Below are 14,056 nucleotides of genomic sequence, written 5' to 3'. Positions count from 1 at the left end.
CAAGAGAGCCTAAGCGGGAATTCCAGTAATTAATACATATTTTCCTATCTCATCAGGAAAAGGAACTGATCGTTAGTGGAAGAAGGAAGAAATACAAGTTTGTTGGGTATTTAGTATATGCCAGATGCTGTACTAGGGCTCAAAGAAAATTCCATAGAGACCATTTAGATCTGGCGAACATACTACTTTCAGAAACTGAAGCGAGTCTGTGGTCTACAGCATCAGTAGTCCATAAGACAGAGATTTAAGAAAGGAAATGGTGGTATTTAACATCCATGTTCAATTACAATTATCCATATGATATGACCGACTGATTTGTAACTGTCAACAGACATATTCATAGAGGACAATTTCAAGTTAATCTTCAAAATGGGAAAGTTAAATGATGCCTTTTTAAAAAATAAAGAGTGACTACTCTTTGGTCCTTAAAATGATGTTAGATGGACCATGGATTAGGCATTAAATGGCACTAAAACACATAATGAGAAAATACTCTTTTTTAAATTCCCTCTCAATTTTCTGAATATGTCAAGCAGGAAGTTTCAGTGTGGTGTTAGTGAAATTTTAGCTCTTCTCAGGGCAGGCAACATCTCCCTTCATAACACTTCTTTTTAGAATCACATTTTATTATGTTTTATTTCTGGCAAGTGAAATTGGTTTCCGTTTATATGGAGTAGACATTAAAATGTATTCATATGAAATATTAATTAATTTAAAAATATTAACTAAATAATACATGTAGTGAGCTGAGTGGACAATGGGACACTACCCTGAAGAAATTATCCACTGTGTAAAGCTTCACAATTTTAGTGATTAAGAGGCAGATGGTTTCATAAATGAAAACAAAAAATATAGTTTGTTTAAGATCTACCTGATTGACCAGAGCAGTTGTGTTCAAAGTGTGGTCCATAGACAAATTATGGTCTATGAACTTTTTGCCTGTCTGCAAAAAATAAATATAGAACTCCTGAGTAACCATTTAGAAACGTTTATAGCTTTTATGGCTTATAGCTTATTGCTTTGATATCCAGTTGCACGAAATATTTTTCTAGTAATTATTTTTGGTATTTTACAAAAGGGTCATTCTGTGATAAATTAGGGGAAAACCTAATCATTTGAGAGGGATTGATATAAAAGATATGTTTAGAACAAGAACAAAACTAAGAAAAGTGGTAGTCTAAGCAGTTATGGAAAAAGAACATGCATTGGCAGAAAGTATGCAATCACCACAGGATCTAGAAAACAGGAGTAAAGAGACTAAGATGGTACCTTTGTAAAGATTAGAACTGTCACAATTATCTTATAGTTGTATCCCAAGGATCCAGTGTAGGTCTTGTCATATAATCAGCATTTGATAAATATCTGTAGAGTGAATGAAGAAGTAAATGAATCAATGAATGAGCTATGGTGCTTGGCAAGTAGGTCTAATGCAATCACCAGAGAAAATGCTCTATTATATTGCAGTAATAGTTCATCATGCTTTTCCATTTCATAACACTCTCTAATTCCCTTTTTTTCTGGATATATAAATATCAAGTGAATTTCCAAGTATGTATTAATTAGCTTGTCAGTGAATCTTGAGTCCAAAAAGGTGGTGCCTCAATTTAAAATAAATACTTTTAAATATTGGGTTGAATACTACAACAGCAAGCATAGACTAGATTGTGTTTCAGTAGGAAAAACCTCAATATCTCAATGGCTTAATCTAACAATCACTTATTTCTTTCTCACATACATGTCCAACAAAGGTTGACATAGGGCTTTGCTTATTACAGTCATCTCAACTTGTGTTTCCATGATAACCATAACAAAAGATGTAGCAAGTAACACACTGCCTCTTAGAGCTTCTGCCTGGAAGTGACACATTTTACTTCTATTCCTTTTTTTTTTCTTTCCAAAAGCAATGAGTTCACGTCTAATATCAGCAAGGTAGGGAAATGCAGTCTTACTATGTACCAGGAAAGTGGAAAGCCAGAAAAATTTCTTGAAGAACACTAATACCCAGCACATATACCCATATGAATTAGATTAATAATAATTATTCTACCTCTGGTTGATCTTCTGTGATTGTACCAACAGCATTGACTTTATGCACTGCCAGATAACTGGGCTGAATCGTCAATGTGGGATCCCGTGAACATACTGCTGTTGATACACTTCTGCCTCAGCTGTCAGCTTGCTTACTTTAGCAGCAGCTCTGTTTTCCATTCTTTCTAATATCAATAGTGACATCTGCTACAGAATACCAACTTCTCTGGTCTGAATTCTTTCTCTACCAACTAAACATTACAACTGAATATTTCCTCCCATGAGAAGGAAGGTGATTGGCCTTAGATCTTGGTCTGAGAGATTTGTTCTAATGAATTTTTTAAGTAGCTGCAAATGTAAACGTTCTGTAAATATTCTTGTGTGAGATTGTTAGAATGAGTCAAGTTCCAGGAAGCTGATCGAGCCTGAGAAAATTGAACATATGAAATTTCTAGACTTGCAAACTTGAGAAAGAGGCCTGAGGTCCTAGTGATCTATAGTATTCATGCTATGCGAGTTCAACATTTTCTCTCTCTCTCTCTCTCTCTGTCTCTGTCTCTCTCTCTCACCTACTTATTATCTAAAAGTCCTCCAACATAGGACATACCAACATGTCTAAAGTGAGCTGGAAAGGATACTTCTGAGGTACATAAACATTTTTGCTCTGTAATTCAATATAAAATATCTCTGCCCCTTGCTAATATTTTTGCATAAAGTACTTACAAATTTTCCAGAAAAAAAAGATTTACCTTAAAGACATTACTTTTTTATGATACTGTCAGCATTATGTGGACTTCCAAAATTAGTGGAATCTGAATCCAGATGGGTGAAATCTAACGGCACACTAGAGAAACCCATGATTTTCAAAATTATAAATCAGTATCAAAACATCAATATCTGCCTCTGTCTACGAACAGATGATAGAAGGAGGCAGAGGTTTGAGACTTCAAAATATGATTAGTATCAACAGTCAACTTAGATTACTAAATTTCTTTAAAGCCACTTTGAAGAGGCTTTTCCCCAAGCTGTCTGTATTGAACACATTAACAGAATGATTTCCAGATCTTTACAAGATTGTGCCAGTGGACACAGACTAATCACCCGCTGAATTATGGGGGAATGGGGGAGGATTTTTTATTACTCCTGCGTCAGCTGTTTCACATCTAGACACGTAACTAATCATTTGTTAGCCTCTAATTTTGGAAGCTGGTTTTAGATGATAATCCTCATCAAAAGCTAACAAGGAGATGCCTTTGATAAGGCAGTAAATCATTAAGTAGAGAAATAAGCAGTTGATTTATGACTCTTAAATATTTTAGTCTCTGAAAGATAAACCTCCATTTCTGTTTTACAAGTGATATTCCTATTGTTCCTTAAAAAAATTAAACTTTGATTACTGATGCAGAGAGAACATATTTCCCCAAGTTTCAGAGATTGTAGTTGAGTGAACTTAAATACTAAGATCACTTCCAATTTCCAGAGCCTACTTACTAAGTTTCTTGAAACAGTCTGTGTCTCCAGAGCAATCAGCCTGGCATTGGCACAGCAGATGCTCTGTTAGTATATTCTGGTGTGTGGTGCATCAATCTTGTGTTAAAAAATTAAGATTCTATAGGCAAAATGTTACTCAAATCATAAAATATTGTCCTTTAAAAAAATCTAACACATCCTTCATGTTCTTGTTTCAGGACCTTTGCATTTGTCATTCCTCATAGCTAAAACACCCTTCTCTGAGATATCCTGTGGCTTATTCCTTTATGTCTTTCAAGTCTTTGTTAAAATCTTGCCTTCTTAGAAAGACCACAGCTGGCCACATTTTCTATAGTATCGCCTCACTCACTCTCTAGCCGTGCTGTTATTTTCTTCATAAAACGGAACTGTACTAACACATTAATTTGTCTACTTATCTTTCTCCTTTATTAGAATGTAAACTCCATGAGATGGAGTGGTAGTAGTGTGGGAAGTACTTCATATTGTTTATAACTGTTTCTATAGTGCCTAGATTAATGCTTACATCTTACCCACTGAGCACTTAATACTTTTAATAAAAGAATGAAAGGAGGTTGGAGCAAGGTGAAGAAATAGAAGGCCCTGCTGATCATCCCCCAACCTACCTTGGCAAGGACACAAATTGAACAAATATCTACACACAACAAAGCACTTTCATGAAAACCAAAAACCAGGTGAGCACTTATAGTACCTGGTTTTAAATTCATATTGCCGAAAGAGGCACTGAAGAAGCAGAAAAAACTGTCTTGAATTGCCTGTGCCATCCCTCCCCCATCCCTTGGTAGTGGCAATGTGGTGCAGAGAGCTTTTCTGCACCCTGGGGAGAGGGAGAGCCAGCAACTGTGAGGCATTGAACTCAGTGCTGCCCTTGTTATAGCTGAAAGCAGAGCTGGACCAAACTCAGCTGGCACCCTCCCGCAAAGGGAGCATTTAAACCAGCCAGAGCCAGAGGGGAATTGCTGATCCCAGTGGTTGGAACTTGAGTTCCTACAAGCCTCACCACTGTGGGCAAAAGTGCTTTGGGGCTTCAAATAAATTTGAAAGGCAATTTAGGCCTCAAGGACTGCAACACCAAGGTGAGTCGTAGGCTGAATTGAACCAAGAGACAGTAGACTGTGATTGCATGCGACCTACTGTGACACCAGCTGGGGCAGCTAAGCGAGTGCTGGCATCACCCATCCCCGAACCCCAGGCTGCATAAATCCTGGCTCTAAAAGAGACCCTTTCCTTCTGCTTGAGGAGAGGAGATGGAATAGTGGGGAAGACTTTGTCTTGCATCTTGGATACCAGCACAACCACAGCAGGATAGAGCACCAGTCAGAGTTGTGAGACCCTAATTTCAGGCCCTAGCTCCTGGACATTTCTGCACACACACTAGGCAAGAAGGGAATTCATTGCCTTGAAGAGAAGGGCTCAGTCCTGGAAGGATTCATCACTTGCTACCTGAAGGGACCCTGAGCCGTGAATAACCAACAGGGATATCCAGGTACTACATCAAAGGCCTTAGGTGAGACACTGAGACTTGCTGGACTTAGGAGAGACTCGGCATATTTCCAGTTGTGGTAGTTGATTAGGGTGAGACTCCTGCTTGAGAAAAGTGAACCAAAAAGTAAAGGAAACTTTGCTTTTCACTGTAAGTATCAGCTCAGCCATAGTGGAATAGAGTACCAAGTGGGCTCTTAGGGTCCCCAGTTCCAGAACTTGACTTTTGGATGACATTTCTGGTACTTCCCATTGCCAAAGGGGAGCTCACTCCCCTGAATGGTGAGTCCTAGCCAGGCAATATTCACTACAAGCTAACTGAAGAGCCTTTAAGCCTTAAGGGAACATCAGAGGTAGTCTAGTAGTAGTCCCCAAGGGTCTGAGGTAGTGATATCCACTGGGTGAGGCTCCTCTGTTTTGGAAAGGGGAGGGAAGAGTGAGAAGGACTGTCTTGTGGTTCGAGTGTTGACTCAGCCACAAACAAAAGGAAGCCCTCGTACACTGTTGGTGGTAATGTAAATTAATATATTAATACAAGCACTATGGAGAACAGTTTGGAGGTTTGTCAGAAAAACTAAAAACAGAGCTACCATATGAGCCAACCATCCTACTGCTGGGTATATACCCCAAAGAAAGGAAATTAGTTGTTGCAGCTCTGTTTACAACAGCTACGATTTGGAAGCAAACTGCATGTCCTTCAACAGATGAATGGTAAAGAAAGTGTGGTACTTATACACAATGAAATACTATTCAGCCATAAAAAGAATAAGATTCAGTCATTTGCAACCACATGGATGTGATTGGATGTCATTATGTTAAATGAAATAAGCCAGGTACAGAAAGACAAGCATCACATTTCCACTTACTTGTGGGATCTAAAAATCAAAACGATTGAACTCATGGAGATAGAGAGTAAGAGAGTAGACAGATCATTACCAGAGGATGGGAAAGGTAGTGGTGGGTTGAGGGAGAAGTGGGGGTGGTTAACTGGTACCAAGAAATAGTTAGAATAAATGAATAAGACCTAGTATTTGATAGCACAACAGGGTGACTATAGTCAATAATAATTTAATGCTATGTTTAAAAATAACTAAATGAGCATAGTTGAATTGTTTGTAACACAAAGCAAAAATGCTTGAAGGGATGAATACCCCATCTTCCATGATGTGATTATTATGCATTGTAAGCCTGTATCAAACATGTCGTGTCCCATAAATATATACACTTACTGTGTACCCATAAAAATTAAAAATAAAATAAACAAGAATGGAAATGGATAAATGAATGAATAAGTTGATTAATCCGTAAGACTGGAAAATTTCTCTGGCTCCCAGGAGCATATTGCTTTTTTTTTTCTCTAAACTTAGTTAATATGTAGTAAAATCAGATCTTAATATAACTTTTTGTGATCTATCTTGGGACAATAGTCATATAATATAGGCTTACTCTTTTATGAAGATAATCATTTAGTTCTTTTTTCTCAGTGTGCTGTATCCAAATTTGAACTAAAGTGGATTAAACAGGTTTTATTTGGGGGAAATTAGGGTCTTAGAATAATGAGGTAAATTCTGATAGCCAATGCTACCTCTCTTCAGTTTGTAGTGAGAAAATATTAGCCTTTTAAATAACAAAGATGAGGACTTTTAGACATAGTTAATTGGTGAGCGCTAAAAATTCTCAAAGTAAAGTTCTAAAATTTATATATTGTTTGCATGTATGTAGTTTTTAGGAACTCATGATGAAAGGATGTATTTTAAAATTAATGTGGAAATTTGAAAATGAAATGTATTTTCCAATTCTAAAAGAGCTTTTCTTCCCCCCCCAAGGCTCTACAATTTTAATTTAGCACTGTATTAATCCAATAATAACCAAATAGAGTTTGTTTTAAAAATCCAAGGATGTTTAAATTAAGAAATCCATTATAATATTTTATCCCTAAAGAACTTTTCTAACATGCTGAGAGCTGTGAATCTCAAAAGACTGCACCCACCCCCCTACCTGCTTCTTAGAAAATTTCTTTTCTGTAAAAAAATGGACTCATAAACAGGCTTTCTGAATTCCAACAGCATGTTCAGAGAGGTACTTGGGCAGGAGAGCATGGTAGACAGTTTTGGATCTGAGCTTGGAAGATCTCTTTTCACATCTCACGGTGAAAAAACAAATCTATGGAAAGAAATTTGAAAAAACATGCTAGTCAACCCAGTGCCTAGGATTTTAATAATCTTCAATTAGAATAAATACTTATTATCCAGCTCTGGTATCCTATTTCCTCTTTGGACCGCTCACATAGGCAGTTCAGAAATATTTGTGTCAATGTTTCCTTGGGAATATATAAAAATGGTAGAAATTATGAAGAATAAGTACACCAGGGTAATATCATTTTGTGAATAAATACAATTTATATTTGTGTTCAGCTGAGAATTTCCTAGTAACATACATGATTTTGTTGTGATTTAATTAGGCTCACATAGCAAGCCACTCCTGTAAATGGCTGTGATTATTACTCTCATGTCAAGTTCTTCAGAATGCCTCACCCCATCGCCAGGTGTGTGCAGGGAGAGCTCACGATGTGTGAAAGCAGGAATCATGTAGGTCTGGAAGACACATTATGTAGACATGGGACAGTGATAAATTAGTGGAATCGAGAGATGTGTCCTTTCCATTAAATTGTCATCAGATCCTGAGAAAGGCAGTTATTCTCTCTGGTCCCCATTTGTTTTAGCTGTGGAGTGGAGATTTGACTGAATATAACATTTCCATGCCATTTTACTTGCTGTGATATATGATTCATTTTCTGAGACAATAGCATTCATATGCGTCTAGATTATTCTGGTGAAGACTGATTACCTCCTACTTTTATTTAATAACTAATGTTTTTTCTTTTTTCTAATTACAAAGATAATTCATAAAATAGTTACTTCAACTTTTTTATGGTATTTAAAATTTACATAAAATATTTTAATAATGTTTTAAATCTATTCATATATTTATCTGGCAACTATCCATGAAATCCCAGCTAAGTGCTAGAGTGTATATTTATTAAAGAAACAGACATGGCCCTTGCTCTTGTAAGTGTTATAGTCCAGTCCTAGGTATATTCTAACTTTCATTAGGACTTTTTGTTTGATCCTTTAATTATTTAATAAAGTTGGTTTATGATTTTCCCCAAATATATTTTCTTGTAATAATTATTTTTACTGATTTCAAATATAATGGCACTAAGGACATACAGCAAGGTCTGAATGACGTGTACTGAAATTTACTGAGAGTTTTTTTATGGACTGATGTGTGACCAATTTTTATAAAGGTTTCATTTATGCTGGAAAAGAATGTATATTCTCTTGTCATTAGAAATGCAGGGTTTGATTTGTGCCCATTAGATGAATTATTAATTAAGCTGTTCACATATTCTTTATTCCTGTCATAATTTTGGTTTGCTTTACTTACTCATCTTGTAGAAAGCATGTTAAAATTCCGCTTATTGATGGTGAATTTTATCAACTTTTCCTGGCAGCTTTGTTAATTTTTTTGCTGTATCTATTATGAGGCTATGTTGATATGTATATACATATTTACAATTTGTATATAATCCTGGTGAATTGAACTAGTCAAGTTCTAGATAACTGCAGCATTGGCTGACAGCATGACAACCTCATGTGAGAGCCTGCATTAAAACTACTCAGGTAAGCTGCTTATAGATTCCTCACACTCTGAAACCATGAGAAACAACTTATGCTTGTTGTTTCAAGCAGCTAAATTTTGGGATAATTTGTTACATGGCAGTAGATGACTAACACAATCTCATTCTCTATCTTATCTTTTTGGAACTCTAACTGTACAATAACTAGACTTTTTTCAATCTATCCCCTTGTCTTCAAACATATCATTCCCAATGCTTTTTCTCTGTGTGAATTAGTAAGTATAATTTATTCAGATCTTGCTCATAGTTTACCAATTCTTTCTTTGTTTCATTATAACCTGGTATTTAGATTATGTATTTATTATTATCTATTTATAACTGAAATTTTATGTATTTACTTTCTCACATCCTTTGCTCATTTTTGACAAATTCTAATTCCTCATATTTGGCTGATCATAATTTTTTTTACTACTAAAGGGATGATGATAAGAATGCCCTAAGTTCCAGAAAGGATTTGTGTTTCTTTTTGACAAGATTCGGGGTGTTATCAGCCTAGAAGGACATTCAATTTATTACATTGGCTTCAGAGTTCCAGGACTTTTCAGACATAGAAATGAAACCTCCCAGCCCCCAGTCTTCTTGATGGGAAGCTTAGAATTTCAAAACTCTTAAGGAAGTATTATTCTTCACTGAGTAAAGGCTTAATACAGACAAGTTACAAATTACATTTGCTCACACTCTAGTCAGGGTTAGGTGCATGCTGGTAGCAGAGATGTGAAGGTGGAATTGTTTCCATAGTCTCTGTATCTCTAAGAAAACTGTGTCAACCCATTTTCACCCAGGCGAGAGAGGAAAGGCAGTTCTTGCAGTCAGTCTCTTCAGATACAACTGAAGAAATGTTCGTTGGGTTCCTTCTTTTACCAGGCAGGTGGGGAATAGCTCTGACTCTCATTAAGAATGGCCAGGTACTCTGTGACTAAATTGCTTGAGCTTAAGAAACTCATTAATCTTTTTAAAAAATATGTGGATAGTGGCCAATCACTTTTATGTTTCATCTCAAATATAGCATTGACACCTCAATTCAGAAATTACTATTATTATCAATGGCAAAATTTCAATTATGTTTGTACCAACCTAATATAAATATTAAATAATATTAATATTAGGTTATAATATAAATATGATTTAGTATCAGTTTATTTTAGGGTCTATAGGGTTCACATACCACAGAAAGTATTTTGTTGGTGGATGGAAAATATCTCTTTACAAGTATCTTTTGCTTCATGATTCTTAGGCTTTATAAAGGAGACCCAGTGATACTAAGACTCTAGTGAAGTAAACTAGTGCTTCTTAAACTATTTCTTAAATTATTTGAATCAATTTTTATTATTGATCGATTCTCTTCTTCCATTTTGTTTAAATTTATATTTCAGTTTTTTCTTCTTTCTCTTGGCTCATAAAGTATTGACAATGATTGTTTCTCTTTTTGTCCATCCCTGATACAAGCATTGAGAACTTTATGGCATTGGCAGCATCCCAGATTGAGATGAGAAAATCACTTTCATGATTTTGTTTTTTAGGTAGTCTATTGCATCCTAAGTTATCTTCCTTAACAATAGTATATTTGAAGAAGAATTCACTCTGCTGAACGCGAAAAGAAACAGAACTCAGAGACAGGGACACCTAGAGGATGAAAACAGAAGATACAATTTCAGTTGTTGATAATGTGATATTATGCCCAAATTATTCAAATAAAAAATTCTTAGAATTAGTTGAATTGCATGACTAAAAAATAAACATTTGCAAATTGATTTCATTCTTCTATACCAACAGTTAGAAGATAAAAAGGCGGGGAAGGACCAAGATGGCCGATCAGAAGCAGTTGTGGTCTGCAGCTCTCACAAAATGGCAAGAAAATTCTGCACCTTCAACTGAGGTATCCAGATTCTCACATGAAAGCCTTGGGGATGAAGCACAGAGTTGTGCGGAGTCCCAGCAGAGTGGCTGCTCACTCACTATGGCAAGCAGGGAAACTCAGGAGTTTTGCATACTCTAGCACTAGGAATTCCAGCAAGGAATCCTGTGCATTCCACTATGAAGGAGGCTGAATCCAGTGAGCCCAGTAACATTGTTCTGCAGGCCCCATTCCCATGTCACCTCACAAGTTGAGAACCACTGACTTGGAATTCCAACTGGCCAGCAGCAGTAGGCTGGAAAGGGCCTGAGACCGAGGAGATTTTTGGGGGAGGGGCAGCCGCCATATCTGTGGTTCCAGTCTGATGCTCCAGCCTGCTGGCACTGGGACCAGAAGAAATTGCCCACAATGCAGCACAGCTGTTGTTCCTGATCATGGCCGGTCTGCTTCTTCTTGCTTATTTTTTATTTTTTATTTTATTTTATTTATTTTGTTGTTGTTGAGACTCATTCTGTCGCCCAGGCTGGATTGCAGAGGCGTGATCTCGGCTCACTGCAACCTCCACCTCCCAGGTTCATATCATTCTCCTGCCTCAGCCTCCCAAGTAGCTGGGACTACAGGCGACCACCACCACACCTGGCTAATTTTTAAATATTTTTTAGTAGAGACAAGGTTTCACCGTGTTAGCCAGGATGTCTTGATCTCCTGACCTTGTGATCTGCCCACGTCCGCCTCCCAAAGTGCTGGTATTACAGGTGTGAGGCACCGTGCATGGCTCCAGTCTGCTTCTTTAAGTGGGACCTACATCCACCCCTCCTCACTGGGGCAGGGCCTCCTTGCCAAATTTCAGCAACTCCAGCCAGGATTATATGAACTGAACTCTGATCTCTCCTTGGGATGGAGTCCCTGGTGGGAGGGGCAGCCAGCTGTCTCTGTGGTTCAGCCAACTTATTTTTTCCAGACTGCTGGCTCTGGAGAGGCCAGGTGGTCAGCACAGCGTACTTGCTCTGCCAAGAGGCAAATGGACTGCTTCCTTAAGTGAGTTACTGATCCCATTCCTCCTCTCTCAGTGAGACCTCTCAACAGGGGTCTCCAGACACCTCCTACAGGAGCCTTCAAACAAACAGCAGACCTCTCAGTGGAAATCCTACAAGCCAGAAGAGATTCAACATTCTTAAAGAAAAGAATTTCAAACCCAGAGTTTCATATCTGGTCAAACTAAGTTTGATAATGTTGGAGTGATCAGACTCAACACCAGGTCATGGAGACAATGAAGTCTGGCAGAGTCAAAGCATTGAGAAAAGGACAGTTTGAGAAGTAAAGTGGGACCAGGGGGCCATCACAATTGTAGAGGCTGAGAAGTTCTCGAGCTCTGGGAGCCCATGCTATTTATTGGTAAACCAACAAACGAACAGGTGGTAAGAATGTGAGGGTGAAAAGGGCAGGCACATGATCTACAGCTGTGATGGTTTAGCATTTATAAGGAACATGTTCTGCTTTTGAGATAATGGGAATACAATTGATCTAGGAGCCTAGGAGGGCTAGAAGCAGAGAGCCAGCAAGTCTAGACACATTCCCGAGGACATTATGCCAGACATGCCTGCCCTGCCTCAGTTTTTTTCCCTACACTCAGCTTTTTCCCCAACAGATAAGCAAAGGAGAAATAAAATTACTTTCAGACAAGCAAATCCTGAGGGAATCCATCACCACTAGGCCTGCCTTGCAAGAGCTTCTGAAGGAAGCACAAAATATGCAAAGTAAAGACCATTACTAACCACTACAAAAACACACTGACGTACAAAGACCAGTGACACTATGAAGCAACCACATAAAGAAGACTGCAAAATAACCAGCAAGCATCATGACAACAGAATCAAATTCACATATAACAATATTAACTTTAAATGTAAATGGGCTAAATGCCCCAATTAAAGGACACAGAATGGCAAGTTGGATAAAGAGTCAAGACCCATCACTATGCTGTCTTCAAGTGACTCATCTCATCTGCAAAGACACACATAGACTCAAAATAAAGTGATGGAGGAAAATTTACCAAGCAAATGGAAAGCAGAAAAAAGCAGGGGTCACAATCCTAGTTTCTGGGAAGACAGACTTTAAACCAACAAAGAAAAAAGACAAAGAAGGACATACATAATGATAAAGGGTTCAATTCAACAAGAAGAGCTAATTATTCTAAATATATATACACACAATACAGGAGCACCCAGATTCATAAAACAAGTTCATAGAGACACTCAAAGAGACTAAGACTCTCACACATTAATAGTAGAAGACTTTAACACCCCACTAACAATATTAGACAGATTATTGAGACAGAAAATTAACAAAGATATTCAGGACTTAAACTCAGCTCTGAATCACATGCATCTGATAAATACCTACAGAACTTTCCACCAAAAACCAACAGAATATACATTCTTCTCATTACCACATGTTATTTACTCTAAAATTGATCACATAATCAGAAGTAAAACCCTCCTAAGCAAGGGCAAAAGAACTGAGACCATACCAAACAGTCTCCCAGAGCACAGCACAATCAAACTAGAACTCAAGATTAAGAAATTCACTCAAAACCATACAATTTTATGGAAATTGAACAATCTGCTCATGAATGACTTTTGGGTAAATAATTAAATTAAGCCAGAAATCAAGAGTTTCTTTGAAAGTAATGAGAACAAAGACACAATGTACCAGAATCTCTGGGTCACAGCTAAGGTAGAGTAAGAGGGAAATTTATAGCAGTAAATGCCCACATCATTAAATTAAGCCAGAAATCAAGAGCTTCTTTGAAAGTAATGAGAACAAAGACACAACATACCAGAATCTCTGGGTCACAGCTAAGGTAGTGTAAGAGGGAAATTTATAGCAGTAAATGCCCACATCACAAAGCTAGAAAGATCTCAAGTTGACACCATATCATTACAACTAAAAGAACTAGAGAACCAAGAGCAAACAAATGCCAAAGGTAGCAGAAGACAAGAAATAATGAAGAGCAGAGTGGAACTGAAGGAGACAGAGACACAAAAACCTTTCAAAAAAATCAATGGATTCAGAAGGTGATTTGTTAAAAAAATTAATCAAATAGATAGACCAATAGGTAGACTAATAAAGAAGAAAAGAGAAAAGATTCAAATAAACACAATCAGAAATGATAAGGGGGATATTACCAGTGACACCACAGAAATACAACCAACCATTAGAGAATACTTTAAATACCTCTATTCACATAAACTAGAAAATCTAGAAGAAATGGATAAATTCTTGGACATATATACCTTCCAAGACTGAACATGAAAAAAATTTGAATCCCTGACTAGACCAATAGCAAGTTCTCAAATATATAGCCTACCGCAACCACCACCACCACCACCAACAACAACAACAGAAAACCCAGGACCAGACAGATTCAAAGTTGAATTTTACCACATGTAAAAAGAAGAGTTCATACCATTTTTACTGAA

The sequence above is a fragment of the Rhinopithecus bieti genome, unplaced genomic scaffold (genome assembly GCF_001698545.2).
Source record: "Rhinopithecus bieti isolate Rb0 unplaced genomic scaffold, ASM169854v2 scaffold_1403, whole genome shotgun sequence".
Lineage (NCBI taxonomy): Eukaryota > Metazoa > Chordata > Mammalia > Primates > Cercopithecidae > Rhinopithecus > Rhinopithecus bieti.
Note: the sequence above shows the minus strand (reverse complement) of the source record.